Source organism: Vicugna pacos, chromosome 11 (genome assembly GCF_048564905.1).
Source record: "Vicugna pacos chromosome 11, VicPac4, whole genome shotgun sequence".
Taxonomy (NCBI): Eukaryota; Metazoa; Chordata; class Mammalia; order Artiodactyla; family Camelidae; genus Vicugna; species Vicugna pacos.
The window spans coordinates 30,042,339-30,056,302 of record NC_132997.1 but is presented as its reverse complement, the minus strand read 5'-3'; the positions used below and the strand labels follow the sequence as shown (position 1 = coordinate 30,056,302).

The 13,964-nt window shown below is 51.8% G+C and overlaps 1 protein-coding gene, 1 long non-coding RNA gene and 1 other non-coding gene across 5 annotated transcripts in view; 1 reads left to right on the top strand and 2 right to left on the bottom strand.

Annotated features, from left to right (window-relative positions):
* Positions 1-201: 201 nt before the first annotated feature.
* Positions 202-13,964, top strand: part of GNG4 (G protein subunit gamma 4) — a 45,865-nt gene continuing 32,102 nt past the window's right edge. Inside the window, exon 1 of one of the 3 annotated variants that reach the window (XM_072971014.1) lies at positions 202-567. The gene's annotated coding sequence lies outside the window, so the exon portion shown is untranslated. Of the gene's footprint in view, positions 568-666; positions 821-7,761; positions 7,786-13,964 lie in introns of those variants that run through there. The other 2 variants (XM_072971015.1, XM_072971016.1) reach the window with 2 other exon arrangements.
* On the bottom strand, positions 6,580-7,812 carry LOC140699252 (uncharacterized). Its single transcript, XR_012077285.1, has 2 exons — positions 7,647-7,812; positions 6,580-7,474 (listed from the first exon to the last, which is right to left on the bottom strand). It is a non-coding gene; the product is annotated as an uncharacterized lncRNA (long non-coding RNA).
* On the bottom strand, positions 11,753-11,826 carry TRNAC-ACA (transfer RNA cysteine (anticodon ACA)). Its single transcript has one exon. It is a non-coding gene; the product is annotated as a tRNA-Cys (tRNA).

Genomic DNA, 13,964 nt, shown 5'->3' with positions numbered 1-13,964 from the left:
CGGGAGCCCCGGTGACGCGCCTGTGACGTCGGCGGCGGCGGGCGGGAGTTCCCGGCCCCTCTCGGGCGCCCGGCGAGACCCCGCTGCCGGGGGGGCGCGTCCACGTTGGTCGCGAGGAGGCGGGGGTCGGGACACGCCCTCTCACCCGCCGGAACTGGACGCGCGCGGGCAACCCGGCACAGGGAGCGGGGCGGACACAGCACTTGGCGTCTGGGGGCCCGCACTCTCCCGCGGGGCGCCGGTTCGGCCACCTGCACCCCCGCTCAGCCTCGCGTGGTCTTTCCCCTGCCCCGGCCGGGAGGCGCGGGGCGGGGCGGGGCTGCGCTGCTGACGCGGCCCGGGGACCCCGGGACGGAGGGCGGGGCGGCGCGAGGCGAGGCGCGCGTTTGCACCGCGAGCCCGTCAGAGCCGAGGAGCGGGAGCCCGGGCGCGGAGCCGGAGCCGGAGCCTTAGCCCGCCCCGCCCCGCCCCGCCCCGCCCCGCGCCCGGATGAGGAGCGATGCTGCTCGGTCTGGCCGCCCCCCGCGTGCACCGCGCCGGAGACAAAGCCCGCGCGCCCCGCTCCGGGTAAGTGGGCGCCCCGCGGGCGGGCGGGCGGGCGGGCCGGGGCCTGTGGGTGGGGAGTGAATGCACAGCCCCTGCCGGGGCGAGCTGGGGGCGAGCCCGAGGCAGAAGGGGAACTCGGGCGGGAAAGTCTGGAACTGGAGAGACGGCTGTGGTGCTGGGCCGTCCTACAGCCGTCAGTGGCAGCTCGCGAAACGAATGCCTGTGATGCTCTCGGCCGCCCGCAGCGGGCCGGGCCTTGGCGGTGCCCGCACAGGTGGGCGGCGGCGGCCGGGCGCTGACGGGAGTGGGGGCTCCCCGAACCCAGGCCCCTCCGCCGAGCCCTGGGGAGAGCCGGGCGCAGGTTTGAACAGACAGCTCGGGACGCTTAAGGGGTCTCCTGAGGGTCGGGGTCGTCCGGCCTCTCCGGCTTGAGGCGGGGGAGGCTCCTGGGGACCCCCTTTCCGTATGTAGGTCACGGCTGTTCGCTCCCCCCTCAACAGGGATGTCCCCCGTTGGAGAGGACCGTAATGGAAGGGATGGAGTGGCTAGCTGGTCGTTTTATTGGGGGAAGTGCTTTTGGCCTGAAGAAGTCTTCTTGATTCCCCAGCACCCCCGGACACCTGCCTCGGGTGCAGTTCCGGGGGCGACGGGGCGAGGGTTTGTTTCCCCCCTTATGGCGTCTGTCCCCGAGTCGGGTGCTGAAATGGGCCGCCCTCGCAGCGCTCACATCCCACGACATTGGGGGAGCTTCGGTTTAATTTTTTATTTATCTTATAAATAATAACAAGGGCGGGGTGGCGGGGGAACAGAGGTGTGACTGGAGAAGACTTATGGATTTAAAAATAAGGAGGACTTGCTAATTTCTATGGATCTTGGGCTAGGGTATTAGGAAATCCAAAAATGTTAAAGTTTGATCGAGTGATAAAGTGGGTCGTGGACACCGGTTCTCCCAGTCTCTTCCCAGCCCCCCGCCGCCGCCGGTTTGCTTCGCTTTCTGTTGCCGCCTAGAATGTAAAAGGCTGGCCCAGGGCCGGCCGTTTCAGTCAGCGCTAAAGGCCTGCTGGGCTGCGCTGGTGTTCCCTGTTACAGCGTTGTCAGTCCTGTCCCCTGCGCATGAGTCCTCGCTGTGCTGCCTCCTTCTCCTGGTGCGACAGGAAAATCCAGTGGCAAACGCCTCAAGGAGGCCGGGAGGGGACCCAGGCTCTTTGGCTGGCTTCTTGATTCTTTGGGGGAAATCCTTTTCCTGATTTTTGCCTGGTGCCAGGGAAGGGAGCCCCCGCCCTCTGATCTGACCCTGCTCCCTGCAAGGGGCTACCGTGGGAAGAACCGGGACGATCAACAGAAAGTCGTTTTCAGTCCTGAGAAACAGGACACTGGGCATGTAAACTGTGAATTGTTTATTGAAGTGTAGGCTTGGCTCAATTACCAGTCATGATAAGGCAGGGTTACAACACTTAAATAAACAGCAGGTGTGAATATAAATGCAAGGTTTATTGTGATGCATTGCTAGTTAATGAGTAGCCTCACTACGGGGTTATTGGGCTGAAATGACTATTTAGGACAATGGACCTCCTATTTGCTCCTCCACCCACACATGGCTCCAGTCCTCAGTCTCCTTAAAATAAAATTGCTCAAAGGAAGCCTCTGGAAGATGTTTGGCCCGCTGAGAGACACACAAAGGGTCATTCCCAGGAGAGCCGCGATTGGCCAGGCAGTTCATTGCCTTTGACGTTTCTCAGGCAAGTCGACGGCAGAGAAATGAGGAAAAGGCTTTTCCCGTATTCATTTCACAGATTTTAAAGCCAAAATGACAGTACCAGAAGCCCCCCCAAATTTCAGTACCTTCTTCGAAATGGTGGATCTGGGTAGTGTCCTCTCATCCCCGTGGTCCCTGGAAGCAAGTGCCTGGCAGCTGTCGCAGGAGGAAAGCGTGTGATTGTGTATAATCACACACACACACACTCTCTCTCTCTCTCTCTCTCTCTCTCTACTGCTTACTGAGGGAGGCAGCCAAATGGCTGAGAAAAGACTGAAGTCTATTAGACAAATCATTCTCATTTGTAGCCACATCTCACCATCATTTTTCTTGTCTCATTTTTGTTCTATTTGAAGGAGGGAGAATGCCTAACAATGCAACACATGCTAGTAGATTACCCTTTTTTCTTCATAGAAGTTTGAAGCAGTGTCTTTAAGATATTACCTGACTTATTCTCAGAGCACCCTTATGAGCATACACTATGACCTAATCTTACAGATTTTTCCTGGTTTTATTTGGTATTTTTATTCACTCTAGACATACTCAGGCATAAAGAGGCTCACTATTCAGGTAGAGAGATTGTTCAGTTTTCTTAAGCCAGAAACTGAAATTTAACTTCTTTAACATGCCAAAAATACTACAGAAATATCCTTTCAACAATAGCCAGCAAAGGTGTTTAAACTGAAAATCAGAGGCTGAATGATGTCAGAAAAGAAGAACAAGAGATCAGCTGCAGTGTAGAAATTAGCATAACACTGCTGAAAGGCTTGAACTAGATGGTTAAAGAATACAGAGAATAAGCCAGAGACCCTTAAAAAATGATCAGAAGTGAAAACAAAGGCAAATGAAATTTCCCTTTAAGGAAGGAAGCAGAGCCAAGAAATACCACTGCAAGAAACACATTCTGGCAGAGAAGACAATGGGCACTCAGAAAGAGATCCTTGCAACAAGCTAGCTGGAGCATTCCAAATCACTGTAATTGTCAAGGAGCTTTTGTTAGGTCACCTGGCGGCTGGTGTGCAATCAGTTGTCCCAGTGGAACTTTAGCAAACAAAATGGCAGGTCTTGTGCAGATGGGGGAGAAGGGGTGTGTTGAAGATACAGTGCTTGTGGGACAGGTCCTAGGTGTCTAGGGAGAAGTGAGGACGTTTATATAGCTAGCAGAAGCCCTGAGGTTCCCAGGTATCTGAAGCAAGTGAACAACAGCCCAGCCTAGAGGACCAGGCAGCGGAGGGAGCCCAGGTCAACGGGGTGAAGGCGGGACCAGGCTTCAGCCGGGTGCACCACGGGGGTGAGCAGTCCTTACGGTGGACCTGCAGGGTTTCTCTTTACCAAAAACACAACGGTGACCACAGTGTCCTTTCTCTCCAGGAGTATTCTGGCCGTGTATTTGTGGATGGTGGTGACTCTTAACTAACCAAGGAAAAGCATATACTAATGGGAAGTGAGCGATGGAGATGTGGGGAGCCCCCCCCAAGGACTGCGCATGCGCCCCCTTCCAAAACAGAAGATTTGTTCCTCTCTCTTCTTAGGCTTCTCAAACCATTTCTCCCTGGGTGGCTGGGTTGGGTCTCTCTTGTGGGACCTGCGCTGTGAGGCTCAGGAAGTAGATAGAAGAGACGGAAGACAGAAGAAATGCTTTCAGCATCCCTCTGGGGCCCGAGGCAGCCTCGCGCCCCATCAAACGCATGCGCAGTGCAGAGCACTTGCGCTCCATCCAGAAACTGAGCTTTCAGCTTTCCTCGTTGGTCCCTGTGCGTCCTCCTGGCGCGCAAGTCCAGCTTAAGCTGTGGGGTCTTCTCTTCCGCCCCCTCCCAGGGTCGCCACTGAGGAAGAGGGGCAGGGCGACAGCAATGGCAGGAAGGAAAACACTTTACGTTGTTTCAACAGTTTTCATCAGAGCACGTTTACAACTACAGCAAAAGGTGTTACCATGAAAAGTAAATGCGCCCCCACAGTCCCACCACACGAATTCAACTGAATTTACTACTTTCGGTGTTTCATCACACAAATATGTAAAATCGAGAGATTCTTGGCAAAGCAATACACAAGTATGAAGGTCCAAGTAGGAGAAATGGAATTAGAAAACAGGACGGAAAGAGCAAGGGTGTTTTTCAGAGGGTAGAAAGCAGAGCAGTGTGTGGAGGTGGCTGATGACAGCCTGTTTGTTACAAGTAGGTTATTCTCGGTGATGGCCCCTCGGACTCTGTAGCCCGGGTTCTGGACTCTGTCAGAGATGCAAAGACAAGGATGGCAGACAGTAGGTGCTACCAGGACCTCTGCTGCTGGAGGAACCCCGGTTTTATCTGTAGGACCTACTGTCACAGTGTCCTCCTCTGTCCCATCTTTCCTTATCTGTATGAGGGGCCAGGCATATCCAAGAATTGTGTCCTCCTCTGAAGTGTTTTTCCAGCCTAATTTGGGGAGGCATCTGTCCTGTCCTGTTGCTTTGGAGTACCTGCTATGCATACCCTTTACGGAAGCTGTAGGAGGGGGAAAAAAAATCTTTTCCTCTACCCTCTTAGATTCAGTGTCTGGGGCATGTGAATTAAACTGATGACAGGAGAGATTAACAGGAGAAAAGATTTCCCAATAAATGGAGAAAGGCTTATTAGGCATGTGCATAGGTAGGAGCTTCACAGGAAAGAAGAGGAAATCCAAAGAAGTCTTAATACCATTTTAACAAAGGGAGATGCATTGCGAGAAAGTGACAAGACAAAGAAAAAAGGGGTTTGAGCTTCTAGGGGCAGTAAATTGTGGAAAGGTAAAAATGTGGTGAAAATTAATGGCAGATAAAGGTTATTTTAGTAAGATTTATCTGTTGGAGTCCATCTTGGTGTCGACTTCCTCAAGTGGCACTGGTTACTTTCCTCCTGGTATGGGTGATGGGAAGGGAAACACCTTCACAAAGAGGAATTTAGGTAGAAAGGGAGAGACCAGAGAGTTCCTCCTGTGTCTGTTGTTTTTTAATTGCCTTCAGCTCAAAATAATCCTTGTGCCAAGGTGGCATATTTTGGGGTGGTGTGTTCTGGTCCCCTTCAGAATTTCCAGCAGAACCTTTCCTCAGCACGGTCTGGAGCCCAAAGCCAGTGGCATGCTACACCAGCATGAGTAATTCTGATTTGCTTTTAGTTTCTGCTCATCAGTCTTCGGAAAATTCTGGATTTGTTTTTTTTTTTCTGTGCTCCAGTTGACTTCACTTACAACCCAGGGGCACCATTGGTCTGTAGATAGTTATTTACCCCATGACACCTGTGGGGCCACACGGACGAGGTAGGGTCGCGGCTTGGTTAAGGAGGCAGATTACTTAAGTGTGTAAGTGTGTGTTTCATGGCATATATAGGTGGAGGCAGACGTTACAGGGATGTAAAGACATAGTCTGGCTCTTGAAATTTTAAGGGCTGTTTGTCCAGGAAGTATGATGATGGAGGCTGAGTGGAGATTTCCAAAGCGTAGACCCTCGGGGGAAATGGCTAAGGGAAGCTGACAGTGAAGTGATGCCAGCTATCCGGTTCTTTCTGAAACTAGGGAGGCGTAGATGCTTGAATTGCTTTTCGTCAGCATCACAGACTCTCTTCTTCTGCTGAATTTTATCCACCAGGGACAGGGTCACTGGAGTCTTCTGCTTACCTAAATCTTTGGGTACCCAGGTAGACCTCCTCTGCTACCCAGGTGACCCCACCCCCGTCCTCACCTCTGAGTGGCTTCACCTCATCATCTTTGGCTGGAGTTTGGTGTTTGAGCACCATTCTCCTCCCCTTGGTTGATCTGGCAGAACTGTGTCCTCCTCTGGCTGGTTCACACCGAACTGTCTGTGCTTGCTGTCTGTCCACGGCGCAGCGAGTGTGCCCACAGCTGCCGCCCAGAACTGTTAAGTGGACGTTGGACAAAGCACTGTGTGTCCTGCTTGGGGAGGGGGACCAGCCCCCACGTTCCTGGGCTCACTGTGCCCTGTAATGGGTCCGATTCCTCTGAACTCCCCACTTTCTCTCCAGACCCTCCCCTTGTGCTAGGATTTGTTTAGTAACCAGTATCTGGAGTAATTTGATCACTGGCCTGGACCCAGGCCCATTCTCTTTGTCATGGGATTTTGTCCTCGCCGAAACCTGCCACCCCTCCCAGCCTTCCCGGGGTTGACACCCTTTCCCTGGTTTTCCTGTGCATTCCTGCTGCAAGCCATGTTCATCCCAACCACTGGGCTCTCTGGGAGGCCTTTTTCAATGCCTGTATTTTGCTGAAAGTAATAGATGCGTTTCTGAAAGACTGCACGCCAACCATACGTTTTTAAGACGCTCATTTACTGGACGTGGGACAAGCACCGATAGTCCTTGCACCAGACGTCTTGCTAGCGATTTAAAGACGAGATATAGTCATGCCCTTCAGAGAACTCATAATCAAGAGGGAATGTGTGTGTGGAAACAGCTCGCCTCTGGGCTAATGCTCTGAGAGCCACTTTTACAGTGATCCTGGGAGCATCCGTTCTCCTGGAGAGCAGTGAGATGCAGACAGGGCCTGCCCACCACGCTCCTGTCTTAAGTGGGCCCTGGAAAGCTGGGTCACATTTATCAATCCGGACAAGCAAGAAAGGGCTTTCCAGGCAGAAGGATCAGCCTGTGCAAAGGCTCAGAGTTATGAAGGTGCTGTGGGGAGAGTGGAAAAGACAGATGGTAGGCAGGCTATGAAGACTCGTGAGTGACATGGAAGAGTCTGTTCTGTGAGGAACAACGATCCCAGGCAGGTGTTAATCGGATGCAGGATTTAGCAGGTCCCAGCCTTGGTCCTCTGACTGTGGCTGCCATGTGGGGCATGCAGGAGACCGAGGGCAGGGAGAGCTGGGAAGGCTCCCTGCCGTCTCTCTGGGATGCTCAGGTGCTTGCGTTGCTGTCTGACCAGAAGTGGACGGGAGGGGAGAGGCTGGTATGGGGGATTCCACGGTTTCCAGTTTGGGCCTGAATGGAGAGGACATCATGACCTGATTTAGTGAATGAAAGAGGAGGAGCGAGTGGACGAGTGGAGAGAAAGAGGGGGACAGGCCAGGTGAGGAGGTGCTGTCCAGGTGAGCCGAAGTCTGGCTGGAGACAGAGACCGAGTCGCTGGCACCCAGGTGCAGCCAGGTGGTGGGGAGACGGCCTCCCCACCAGGGGGTGGCCAGGAAAACAAAGTCAGGAGGCTCTGCAGAACAGATGCAAAGTTTGGGGCAAAACCAAAATGATTCTGTTAAGTGTGTACTCTTTCAAATGCAAGTTTTCATGTTTGAAAGTCCCTTAAAAGGGACCCCACCCCCACCTCCTGTCTGTGCGAAGCCGCCACAGACCCGCCACCACCCGCCTCCCTGGTGACTCACTCTGTCTGTGTTCAAGCGGTGGCAGCCCCACTCCTTGTTTGTGATTATTTCGTCCCCCCGGTGTTCTGGATTTGATGCCACGCTGATGTCAGGGATTACAGTTCATCAGCCTTCGGTGAGAGCGGGTCTCCAGCCAAGGGTGAGTTTCTGTTGTTTTTCCCCAACCTCCTGGTCCCCCTCCACCCACCCCCCAAGGTCTGGTGGCCGAGGCTGGAAGGCTGGGCCCTGGCCCTGCTTCTCAGTAACCATAGCAACTCACCTAGGCCGCCCACGGTTGGCCCAGCCCGGCCAGCTCAGCCTCCTTCGGGTCCTTCCTGCCTAGCCTTCTCTCCTTGGACCTCTGCTCCTAGCTGTGCGACCGCCCCCCCCGGGATGGGGTTTGCCCCCTTTCCTGCACAGCCCCTCACTCTGCTCTACTAGGCTTTCCTGGCCGTACTTTCTGAGCGCTGGGAATACAGCAATGGAAACGGCGGGCCGTGGAGGGGAAACCAAACAGTCCAGCCCACGCAGAGTTTATGGTTTAGGAGAGATGTCAGACCCAGAGTACTGTCAGGAAACCAAAAATCATCTGAATAAGCAAAGTAACAGATAAGCATTTAAAATGCAATCAGTGCTTGGGAGAAAAAACAAGGAAGGGGAGCTAGGGAGTGCCAGGGCAAGGCTGTTACGGGTTTGATTTTATTTGGGGGGCAGTAATTAGGTTTTATACATTCATTTACTTATTTAAGTTTTCTTTTTAATGGAAGGACTGGGGATTGCACCCAGGACCTCGTGCACGCTAAGCATGCGCTCTAGCACTGAGCTGCAGCCCTGTCCTGATGTACCGTCTTGATGCGTGGCCTGGCCGGCTGGCAGTCAGTTTGATTAGTGATGAGCTGTTCCTTCCATTTTTACACACCTGTTTTGGGAACCATGTATTTGTAGCGCAATCTGTCTGTAAAATTCGGGGTCCATCCGTGAGTGGTTCCCAAACGCGATTCCGTAACAGAATCGCTTTGGGTAGTTTTCAGAAACAGGGCTTCTTGCCTCAGCCGTGGACAGTCTGGTTTGGCAGGTCTGGGCTACAGCCTGGGAATCTGTGTTGTGAGGGCTACAAACCACTGACCCAGATGATGTCCACGGGTCCTTCTTCTTCGCAACTGGTAACCCGAACCTGCCCAGCATCAGGGCCATTTCCCAGGCTGGCCTCCCCCATCCACCTGGAGCTGAGAGACAGGACTCCCGGCCGACACACCTGCGGGAGCCCAGGCCTCCTTTCCAGAATGCCCCTGTGCCTGTGTCTCCCCTGCGTTTCACGAGAGAGCCTCCTGGATGGGGAAACAAGCTACTTGCCCTGAAGAATCACCTCCTCGCAGAGCACGGTGACCCCAGAACACAGACATCCCTGTCTCTGCTCCCCTCCTGCAGGGAGCAAGCACCCCATGACCCTGGCCCCCCCGCAGGTCACGCCCTTGTTTGCTGGGGAGTCGGGAGGGACCCCTGGTTGCTGAGACGTGTGAAGGCTGCCGAGCGCCAGGTGCCAGGGGTCGGGACGCAGAGATGAGAAGGCATCCAGCACCTGAGGAATCTGCTATCTAGTGAGGGAGACAAATGACTATAACACCACTCGGACCCGAGCACAGGTGCCCCCTGAACACAAACCCAGCCGAGGTCAGGAAGGCTTCCAGAAGGCTCTCAGAATTTGGCCAAGTGAAAGGAATGGGGCAGAGCCAATGACAAGTGGAAGCTTGCCAGGCGGAGAGTTTCTGGTTGAGCAAGAAATAGTAATGCTAATAACAGCAGCTGACGTTTGTTGACTGCTTGCTGCATACTCGACTCTAAGTATTTACTCTGTGATAACTGTCGTGGTAGGAAAAACAGCGCTCCCCCACGGCCACACCCTCAGAGCTGGAGTGTGTGAATCTGTTACTTTGAAGGCAGACGAGACTTTGCAGGTGGGATTAAGAACCTTAGGTGGGGGGATTCTCATGGATTGTTTGAGGGGCCCCAGGTAATCACTGGGGTCTTTATAAGAGGAGGGCAGGAGGGTCGGACAGACTGAAGGTGGAAGAGGGCCTCGAGGAAGGAGCGGAGGCACCTCTGGAAGCTGGAAGAGGCCAGAAAACGGTCTCCCCAGAGCATCCACCAGCAGCTCTAATGATGCCATGGACTTCCAAACTCCAGCGCTGTCGGGGTGGGGGTGTGGCTCAGAGGAAGAGCATGTTGCTTGGTGTGCACAAGGTCCCGGGTTCAATCCCCAGTGCCTCTGTTGGGGGCGGGGGGGGGGGAATAGGGCATAATTCACAATTGCAACAAACTCCAGCACTATAACATTATACACTGGCGTTGCTTTAAGCCGTAGTTGGTGGTAATCCATTGCAGCAGCAACAGGGAACAAATACAACTATGCTCCTCCTATGCTCCTCCCATCCTGCAGCCAAGAGGTCAAGTAACTCACCCAAAATTGTAGAGCAAGTCATCTGTCCAGGATTCAGAAGGCAACCGTCCGGCCCCAGGCCCTGCCGCGCCTTGCCCACACTCATTCTCTCCTGTCTGACGTGGGCTAGGAAGCATCAGGGCTGCAGGAGGCTATCAGTGGGACGGAGACGGGGAGCATGCGCAGCTGAGCTGGCAGGAGCCCGGATCCCAGAGGCCCTCCTGGGCCGACTGGAGAGGGTGGCTCCCCGCGCCCCACTTGCTGCTGCTCCTTTTTGGGGTTCCACTCAAGGCTGTGCCAGACTGCGGGCACCCGCTGAGGGCAGAGGTCAGCTCCTTGGTCCCTGCACCCCCTGAGGCCAGGTGCACACTGAGCTGTTTGCCGATACAAACCTCTACCTGGTCTCCACTATCAGATGGTTTTTAAACACTTCCCCAGCCGGGTGGTTAAGTAGATACTCCGGTTAAGCACAGCATCCTTATGCATTTTGAAATCTCCTGTCTTCAAACATCTGTTCCTATCTTATAAATCCTTTATTCATTCTAACTCTTTCTCTCTCTAATATAAAGCATCCCCCATCCCTTACTCTTTGACTGAAATAGGTGGTCAGAGGAATTTTGAGGCAGTGTTATGGTTGTTTTTTTAATATTAAACACAATAAGCATTACCTGAACCCACACTTCCAGAGATGTCTGCTTAATTGATATTCCAAGTCTTTCACAGGCTGTGCTTAGGTTTTCAGAGCAGCAATAGCTAACATTTGATTAGCATTTTGTAGCTGCCTGAAAGCACCCTCGTCCTCCCATCAGCTTGATCTTTTCAGAAATGCTCGGGGGCGGGCATGTTCATCCTTGTTCTGAAATGAGGAGACTAAGGCTTGAAGAAGTTGAATGTGGCCGAGACGCACAGCAGAGCCAGGTGGAGACTCGGGGATTCCACACTTCCTCTGTTGCATTATTTGCCCCTGAAGGGGAAAAAAATGACGCAGAACATCCACACAAGGAAATCAGGTACCAGATTCCAGGTCATGTTTCCTTCCCAAGTACAGAAGTAATATGCCCGGGGGGTGGGAGGTTCAGCTCAGTGGTAGAGTGCATGCTTGCACGAGGTCCTGGGTTCAATCCCCAGCACCTCTACTAAAAATAAATAAACCTCGTTACCTCCCTGCACCAAAAAAAAGAAACAGTCCCCTAGATGGAGGTGGAAGAAAAGGTCCCTGGCTCTTATCTGGGCTGGATAGTGGTGCCAGATTCTCAGCCGTTAATAGGCTGGTTAAAGGAAGTTGAGTTACCTCCCTGCTCCAGCCTTCGACTTCCTCAGGGTGGGACCCAGAATTAGCACCAGAGGGCTCCAGATCCTGGTCTGCACCAGGAGCCCTGTGTGGACTGAATCCAGGACGCCCTGCTGTCGAGGGCTCCAGATCCCGGTCTGCACCAGGAGCCCTGTGTGGACTGAATCCAGGACGCCCTGCTGTCGTGTACCGCTCACTTGCAAATGCACGTGGACATCTCTGGGATCAGTAAGATAAAGCGAGTTTAAGTGTCTTACTGAGTTCTTTAGATCACTTTGTATCTTCTGAGTCAATAGATATTGAAAGCACGGCCCTAAGGGAAGCTGTATTTTTTAAAAACTTTTATTTTTCTGTTTGGGGAGAGGTAATTAGGTTTATTTATTTATTGTTTATTTTTAATGGAGGTGCTGGGGATTGAACCCAGGACCTCGTGCATTGTAAGCATGCGCTCTACCACTGAGCTGCATCCTTCCCCACCACGTTGTCATTATTTTAGAAGGGACCTTTATGCTTTAAAACCATTGGAACCATGGTCTGCAAAATCCCCTCCATTGCTAGTACTCTGTGGTTCATTCACAATGTCAAGTGAGTGAATTTTCTGAATGTACCGTGAATGTACTTGCTGCTGACTTTCTCCGCGTTGCTACGCAAGGAGACTATGCAGCCTTATTTCCTCCCACAGGGCGTTGAGGGGAGACTTCCCAGGGGAGGGTGAGACTGACTGTTGATCCCTCACCCTCCCCGGCAGAGCAGGGGACTGGTTAGTGACCGTGGGACTAACTGTGCCATCGCATAGCACCCACCCTCAGCCGTCTCTGGTTCTGGGCCTCCTCCCACCCTAGGTGGGAGCTTCATTTTATCTGCTTCTCAGATTTGTATACGGTCCTTGCATCCTTATATGCGACCTGGACCACGTGGACATTTTTCTTGCCCTTTATAGCCTTGTCTTGGTGAGACTCTTCCCCTCTCAGGTGCCTCTTCACAATAGCTAGTCGACTTCTGGTTAAAAGGAGGACTGGCCAGAGCCAGCCTCCCTGGCAGACTGTCCTGCTCAGAGGTGGCTCAGAGATTTCCCAGCCATACGGCGCAGGAGGAGTGTTTTTTCCCGGGGGCTTCGCAGAGGGGAGCTGGCACAGGGAGGATCAGCTAAACAGATCCTGTGGTCGTGGCTTCTTTGGCTGCCAGGAAGAGGCAGAATTTGCTTGCTTCCAGTCCCAGCCCTGCCGATCGCCACTGCCACCTCTACTACATAGGGACAGTTCGCCACCAGCAGCTACCGTGCTGGGATCCTCAGCCGGCTGTGGACACGTTGCAGAAAAACCCATGTCAGATGTTGCATCCTCTTTCTTGGAAAATGTCCAGATTATTTTCAGGCTTGTTTAATGTGTCCTTTTTTTTTTCCACTGCTGCTAACATAGTCTCTCCACACATAGTTCGCTTGAGCAACACAATTCATTCCATCTGCAAAGTTCGAATAACCACCTTAGAGGGGGTGCAGTACTGCACGGACGAAGGGTCAGCAGTGTGGGTGGTGGGTCAACTCTTCCTTCCTCTTTTTTTTTTTTCATTTTTCAGTTTTATTAGGTAGAACTGTTACAATTTGACTGCACATACACAATATTTTGCATGTAAATACATATATACAATACACTGCACATATTTTTAGTTTACATATATGTACCAATCACTGTTTCTAAGAAGAGTTTTTACCTTTAGCTTTTTAAACTTACATAGTTATCAAATGAATAAAGCCAATCACAAAATAAGAATTAACAGAATGCGATAATCCAATCATAAAGGACAGTCAGATGTGCTGGCACATGTTCAAGAGGTCAGTCATCTATGTTATAAACAATAGGTAGTTCATTTGTGTCCCTTTTTTTTTCAGATTCCACATATAAGTGATATCAAATGGCATCTTCCTTCCTCTTTTAAAGACACCTGATTTGCATAGTCATTTGGTCTTATAAATTCTTCTGTAGAATGAAAACTGCATTACTGTTTTTTTAAATTATTGAAGTATAGTTGATTGACAATGCTGTGTTAGTTTCTGGTGTACAGTGTAGTGATTCAGTTATGTGTTTATATATATATTCTTTTTCATCTTCTTTTTCCACTATAGGTTATTACAAGATATTGAATATAGTTCCCTGGGCTGTGCAGTAGGACCCAGTTGTTTATCTATTTTATATATAGTAGTGTAGAGCTGCAAATCCCAATTCATTGCTGTGTTTTTCCTCAGGATCAAGCCATTAAGTTGTTAACTAATCTCAAAACAATGTAATTAGACAATCTCTAATATTCTATCAGTTTTGTTACCACCTGTTCAAAGCATTTACTTGATTCTCATCTCTTGGGGGCAAGAAGATGACAGACGGTCACAAAGGGGAAGACTGAAACGCAGAAACTGGCAACGTGCTAAGAGTCGTACGAAAAATCAAAAACAGAAGGATTAGAGTGGGCAGACCCCTCGTCTCCCCTTCCCGCCTGGAAAACACTCTTTTTTCTGATGTTTAAGCGCCCTCTCCGGAACAGGCACCAGGAGCTTTCTGACGACTTCCCATGAAGGGAGATTCTCTAACGAGGCTCTGCAAGCTTGTTCGGCAGCCAG